The sequence below is a fragment of the Ascaphus truei genome, chromosome 1, assembly GCF_040206685.1.
Source record: "Ascaphus truei isolate aAscTru1 chromosome 1, aAscTru1.hap1, whole genome shotgun sequence".
Lineage (NCBI taxonomy): Eukaryota > Metazoa > Chordata > Amphibia > Anura > Ascaphidae > Ascaphus > Ascaphus truei.
Genome location: NC_134483.1, coordinates 243,242,698 through 243,248,697, shown reverse-complemented (window position 1 = coordinate 243,248,697; position 6,000 = coordinate 243,242,698). Strand labels below are relative to the sequence as shown.

General features: G+C 52.0%; 1 long non-coding RNA gene across 1 annotated transcript in view; it reads left to right on the top strand.

Annotated features, from left to right (window-relative positions):
- The first annotated feature begins 209 nt into the window (after positions 1 to 209).
- The window catches only part of LOC142470636 (uncharacterized), a 33,067-nt gene continuing 27,276 nt past the window's right edge, over positions 210 to 6,000 (top strand). Inside the window, exon 1 of the long non-coding RNA XR_012789284.1 lies at positions 210 to 485. This is a non-coding gene — a long non-coding RNA (uncharacterized LOC142470636). The remainder of the gene's footprint in view (positions 486 to 6,000) is intronic.

Sequence of the window (6,000 nt, the reverse complement as noted above, 5' to 3'; positions counted from 1 at the left end):
GCTTTTAAAGACGTCACATCCGTTCTCCCCCAAGCCTCTGTCACATGGTCTACTAGAGCCAATCAGAGACCGACCATGTGAGACCGGCCATGTTTCTTTTAATTATGTCATCTTAAAGGCAATTGAAGCAAAGCCATTCTGATTGGCTGTGCTTTCGTTGCCTTTAAATGACGTCATCATTTTTTTTTTGCTCGGCCAAATCACATGTTTTTCACGGCCCAATCAGGACCGTGTGAAACATTTGACCAAAATGTGATGTCATATGCCTATAAAAGCCTATGTCGCCTCATTTTGAAGCTAGTCGCCGAGGAAGGAACATCTCCCCTCCTAAGAAGAGAAGAAGGGCGTGGCGTAAGAAGACGGAAGAAGACCCCAAAAGACCCCAAAGAAGAAGGAAGACACAGACGTGGATTTGTTATGGTTTTTTATTTTATGGCTTACCTGTGGATTGGTTCCTGTGCTTCCTGCTAGCTTGGATTGTCACGGTAACTTATCACAAGATATAATGAACACCAAATATCTGGGTTGAACTGAACGAGGCTTAGATATAATAAAATATAATTTATTCCTTTAAAAAGGTGAACACAGCAATATAGTACAATTAACAGACAAGAAGGTAACACTTACTTAGGGTTGGGGGATGGAGAAGTATCAGCTAGCACTTCTCCAGCAATCTGGTGACATTCAAGATGGTATCAGAAGAAGAACTAAAAACTGTAATTAAATCAGGGGAGATGACCGGTCTATCAAATTAAGTATCTGCATTGTTTGTAGGTGTAGACATAACACTTACAAACCACTCCAGTTTGATGATTCCCCACCCTCAGGTAACAATTAGAGTGGCAGAGTCTGTTGATTAGTACTTAGTGTAAACAATCAGGCAGTTAACTTTTGATCACAGTGCTTAGTCTCAATCAGCCGGCTGCCCTTCATGACCTATTAGCATAGCAGATGGAGTCTGCATTTTCAGGGCAGATCCGAAATACCATACATATACACTTTAATATCTACACATATTAATAAGTTCCATTCTGGTGGGCTCAGTGGGTCGAAATTTGCAGTTCTTAATGCCTACAGTGACTCCACATATTGGCCAAATATCAACTCTCTGCGACCTCCAGAACTGGAGATACAGAAATGCACTTTAAAACATTAAAATACAGGATTATAATGAAACATGGGAACAGGGGAACATACAGTTTCCTGACATGACAAGGTGTAAGCCACATTCCTGGACCGCAGTCCAGTTAACCCCTTGCCTCCCTGGTGAGGTCAGGGGGTGGCCATATGGGGTGCAACCCCTTTAAGACTAGGCCAACCCCCCTCTCCCTCTACACCTCCCCTTCTTAATGGGTGACCTGTGGCCCACTGGCCCTAACGGGGAGTGGGGCATTGCTGGCACCCTTAACGAACTCAGTCTCAGAGGGATAGTCCTGATGTGAAAGTCCATCCGCATTGCTGTTTTCACTACCCTTTGTGTGCTGAATAGTAAACTCGAATTCTTGTAAAGCCAAGCTCCACTTTAGCAACTTGGCATTCTCCCCTGATGCCCTCTGCAGCCAACTCAGGGGGTTGTGGTCTGTGAGGACCGTGAAAGCCCTTCCATACACGTATGGCTGGAGTTTTTTGAGTACCCACACAATGGCCAAGCACTCTTTCTCAATGATAGCATAGGCCACCTCTCTGGGGAGTAGTTTTCGGCTGAGGTACACCACAGGGTGCTCTATACCGTCGTCCCCCACTTGGCTCAACACAGCCCCAATGCCATAGTCCGAGACATCAGTCTGTATGAGGAAATGTTTGGTATAGTCTGGGGCAGCCAGTATGGGGGCCGCAGCAAGCGCAGTTTTCAGTGCCTGGAAAGCAGTTTCACAGGCAGGAGTCCAGGTGATAGGCACAGGCAGTTGCTTCTTAGTCAAATCAATCAGGGGTTTGGCCACGGCGCTGTACTGTGGGACAAACTTCCTATAGTACCCTGCGGTGCCCAAAAATGCCATGACCTGTTTCTTGGTTTTTGGAACAGGCCACTGAACTATGGCTTCTACCTTGGCTGGCTCTGGTTTGAGGTGCCCTCCACCCACCCTGTGCCCTAAGTACAGGACCTCTGCCATCCCTACCATACACTTAGTGGGTTTCAAGGTAAGCCCAGCCTCCCTGATCCTATCCAGCACCGCAGCTACATGTCCTAAGTGGGAGTCCCAGGAATTACTAAAGACAGCAATGTCATCTAAGTAAGCCCTGGCATAGCTCTACATCCCTTCCAATAACCTATTGACAAGGCGTTGGAAGGTAGCCGTTGCATTCTTCATCCCAAATGGCATCACCAAAAACTCATAGAGGCCACTTGGAGTGATGAATGCTGACTTCTCCCCCTAGCCTCCAGGGTCAGTGGGATTTGCCAATAGCCTTTGCTCAAATCCATAGTGGTCAGATACTTTGACCCCGCGAGTTCATCCAGTAACTCATCCATGCGGGGCATGGGGTAGGCATCTGACACCGTCCCAGTTTGAGCAAGTGGTAGTCCACACAAAACCGAGTGGTCTTGTCTTTCTTAGGGACTAGAACTACCGGGCTTGCCCAAGGACTCTGGGACGGAGTAATTACCCCTAGAGCCAGCATCTCCTCTATCTCCCTCTCCATACTGGTCTTGACCTCTGCTGACACTCTATAAGCGTGCTTATGCAGAGGCTGCAGATCCCCTGTGTGCACTGGGTGTTTTGTGAGATGTGTGGTCCCTGGCATGTAAGTGAAGAGGGCCCTAAACTTAGCTAGCATGTCCCTGGCTTCTACCTGCTGCCTAGCACTCAACTGTGCCCCTATCTCTACCTGCTCCACAGTGTTTCCCTGCCTAGCCTCCCCTAGGAGATCAGGCAGAGCATTGCTCGCCGGATCCTCCAGCAGTGGGCTACAAATGGCCATTACTGCTCCCATACTCGGTGCTCTGTATTCTTTCAGCATATTAACGTGGTATGTCTTATGCCGCTCATTCACCTTTCGGATGACCGGGTACGGTGCCGACCAGGCAGCCATCAACTTGTTTTCCCAAGTGGGTTTGAGAACAAGCACCTGCTGTCTTGGGATGAATTCCCTGCTACGGGCATTCCGGTCATACCATTGCTTTTGCTTGGTCTGAGCGGCCCTGAGGTGGTCCTGGGCCACCCCCATGAGCATCTCTAACCGGTCTCGGAGATCTACTACATACTGGATCACGGAAGCATCAGTAGCAGTAGCCTCCCCTTCCCATCCCTCACGGAATAGGTCCAGAGGTCCACGTACCCTGCGGCCATATAGTGGCTCGAAGGGGGAGAAGCCTGTAGATTCCTGCAGTACCTCTCGATAGGCAAACAGCAAGTGCTGTAAATGAATCTCCCAGTCTTTCCCCTCCGCCTCTATAAAGGTCCGAAGCATCTGCTTCAGGGTACCGTTAAACTTCTCACATAATCCGTTTGTCTGGGGATGGTAAGGGTTGTGCGCCGGTGCTGTACACCGCATGCATCCCAGAGACAATGTAACAGTTCACTCATGAACTGCGACCCCTGATCGGTTAGGATCTCACTAGGGAAACCTAACCTAGAAAAAATGTTCAGCAAAGCTGCTGCCACTGTCTTGGCATCTATGGTGCCAAGCGCTACCGCCTCAGGGTACCAGGTGGCAAAATCCACCACCGTGAGAATGTAGCTCTTCCCTGACCTGCTAGGAATCATAAGGGGTCCTACAAGGTCCATCGCTACTTTCTGGAAGGTTTCCCCTATTATCGGTAGGTGTTTCAGGGGTGCCTTCACACGGTCACCCGCCTTACCCACTCGCTGGCAGGCATCACAAGAGTGGCAGAAAGTGCCCACATCTCGAGATGCCCCCGGCCAGTAGTAACGCTGTAATAACCGTGCTCGCGTTCTGTTGACCCCCTGATGTCCCGCTAATGGAATAGAGTGAGCTACCCGTAACAGTTGCTGTCGGTACCCCTGGGGCACTACTAGCTGTCGCTTACTGGTCAATCCCTCCTCTATCCCTGGGTTCCCTTCTTCTCTATACAGGAGTCCCTTATCCCATAGGCAGTGCTCAGTGCCTTCCCCTACCTGAGATTTGGACACCCGAAGTCTCACGCCGGCCAGGGTAGGGTCTGTCTTCACTGCCTCCATAACTGGGCTCCTAATTCTGGCCACCCCCCAGTCATGTAATTGTCCGGAGAATGGGGAAGGGTGAGGGGGAACAGTAAGTCAGTCTGTGGTTGCAACTGATCCTGGCTTACCTCCCCGGGCTCCTCTGTGCCCTCCGCTAACGTTGGTCCCAAAGGCTGGGGGACTGGCGCCGCCGCCATTACCCCTGTCTGGCTCCGGGTAACCGCCGCCACTGCAGCGGGCTTGGGCACTCGGTCATAGGTGCAGGTCATCGGTCCCAGGTCGTTGCCAAGTAGAACATCGGCATCCAAACCGGGTAAAAACCCCACCTCCCGCACACCCTGGCTCTCCCCCCAATCTAAAAAGATCCTGGCCACTTGCAAGAAACGTGGCTCTCTGTCAGCCACAGTGATCTGTATCCCAGGGCCTGGGATCAATTCCTCTGGCCGGACCATATCAGGTCGGACCAGGGTCACTGCAGCTCCTGAATCCAGCAAGCCGACTGCTTGCCGGTCACCGACTGTGACCGGGGTGAGATGTCTGCTCTGGCCGTCCATCTGCTGCAGGCCTGCGCTGAGATGTCCTCTGCTCCCGGCCTGATGGGGTCCGCCGGAACGCAGGGGTTCCGGGCAATCTGGTCTGATGTGACCAGGGCGGTTGCAGTTGTAGCACCGGCGCTCGTGCCGGAGCTCCCCCTCCTTCGGTGGACTGTTGCCCGCAGGCGGCCTCTGAGTCCATTGGGGGGTATTGGCAGACTTTCTGGCCGGTGCCGATGCCTCCGCCGCCTTGGCTACTGTTTTGGCGGTCATCAGGGCTCGGCTGGCCACATAGTGGTCTGCAAGCCTTGCCGCCTCCTGGTAAGTCTTGGGCTTCTTGTCGTACACCCAAGCCCTCACCGCCGGCGGGCACTGCTGCATGAGCTGCTCCTGAAAGATGAGGTCCAGCAGGCGTTGGTAAGTCCGTGCCTCATAGCCCTCCACCCAGCGTATCCCATACAAAGCCATGCGGGTCACGTAGGTAACATAGGACTCCTGGGGCTACCTCTCTTCCTGCCGGAATTTACCCCGGTAGGCTTCAGGGGTAAAACCGTACTGAAACAGTAACAGTTCTTTCAGGTGGTCATAGTCATCAGCATACTCATCTGGAAGCGCCATCATCGTCTGCTTAGCCAAGCCGGACAGTAAGGGATCCAAACATGCAACCCTATGCTGGGGAAGCACTTTGTACCGCCGGCACTGTCTCAAAGTTCTTTAGAAAACTGTCTATCTGATCAGTACCTTCCACGAACTTGGTGAGACTGTGCTGATCCAGTTTCAGTTCATCTGTGTTGGGTTGGACAGGGGGCAATAAGCGGGTCTGTTCACTGCCATAGTGATAAACTGCAGCCGCTCCTCCGGTGTCCCTCTGTCACCCCACGCAGTAATCAGTGCCAACATTTTAGGGGTGAACGCACTGGTAGCCGCAGCAACCAGTAGCCCTCCTGTTGCACTGCTCCCGGGAGGTGCACTCGTTCCCTCCCCGAAATTCCGCCGCCCCGGCACTGGGTTCCTTCCCTGATCTCCGGGTGGCTGTATAAGGGCAAGCTGAGCCGTATCCTGAGGCTCTGCAAGCCGGGCTTCATAGTCACCGATTGCATCAACCATGTCTGCGACCTCCTGGTTCTCATAGGGCAGTCCATATTCACGGCACTTGTCTTTCAGCTGAGCTCGGGTCCTCATGTTGGATGAGCCTTCAGCCTCGCTCATGGTTCACGGTCGCAGCAGTGAGGTGGTGTTACAACTTATGTTAACTGTTGCACTACTGTGTTTTCAATATCTTTAGTCCCAGGATCTCGCAATTCCCTTCGAGTTCCCACTATATTACAGGGTCCCACAGAACACTG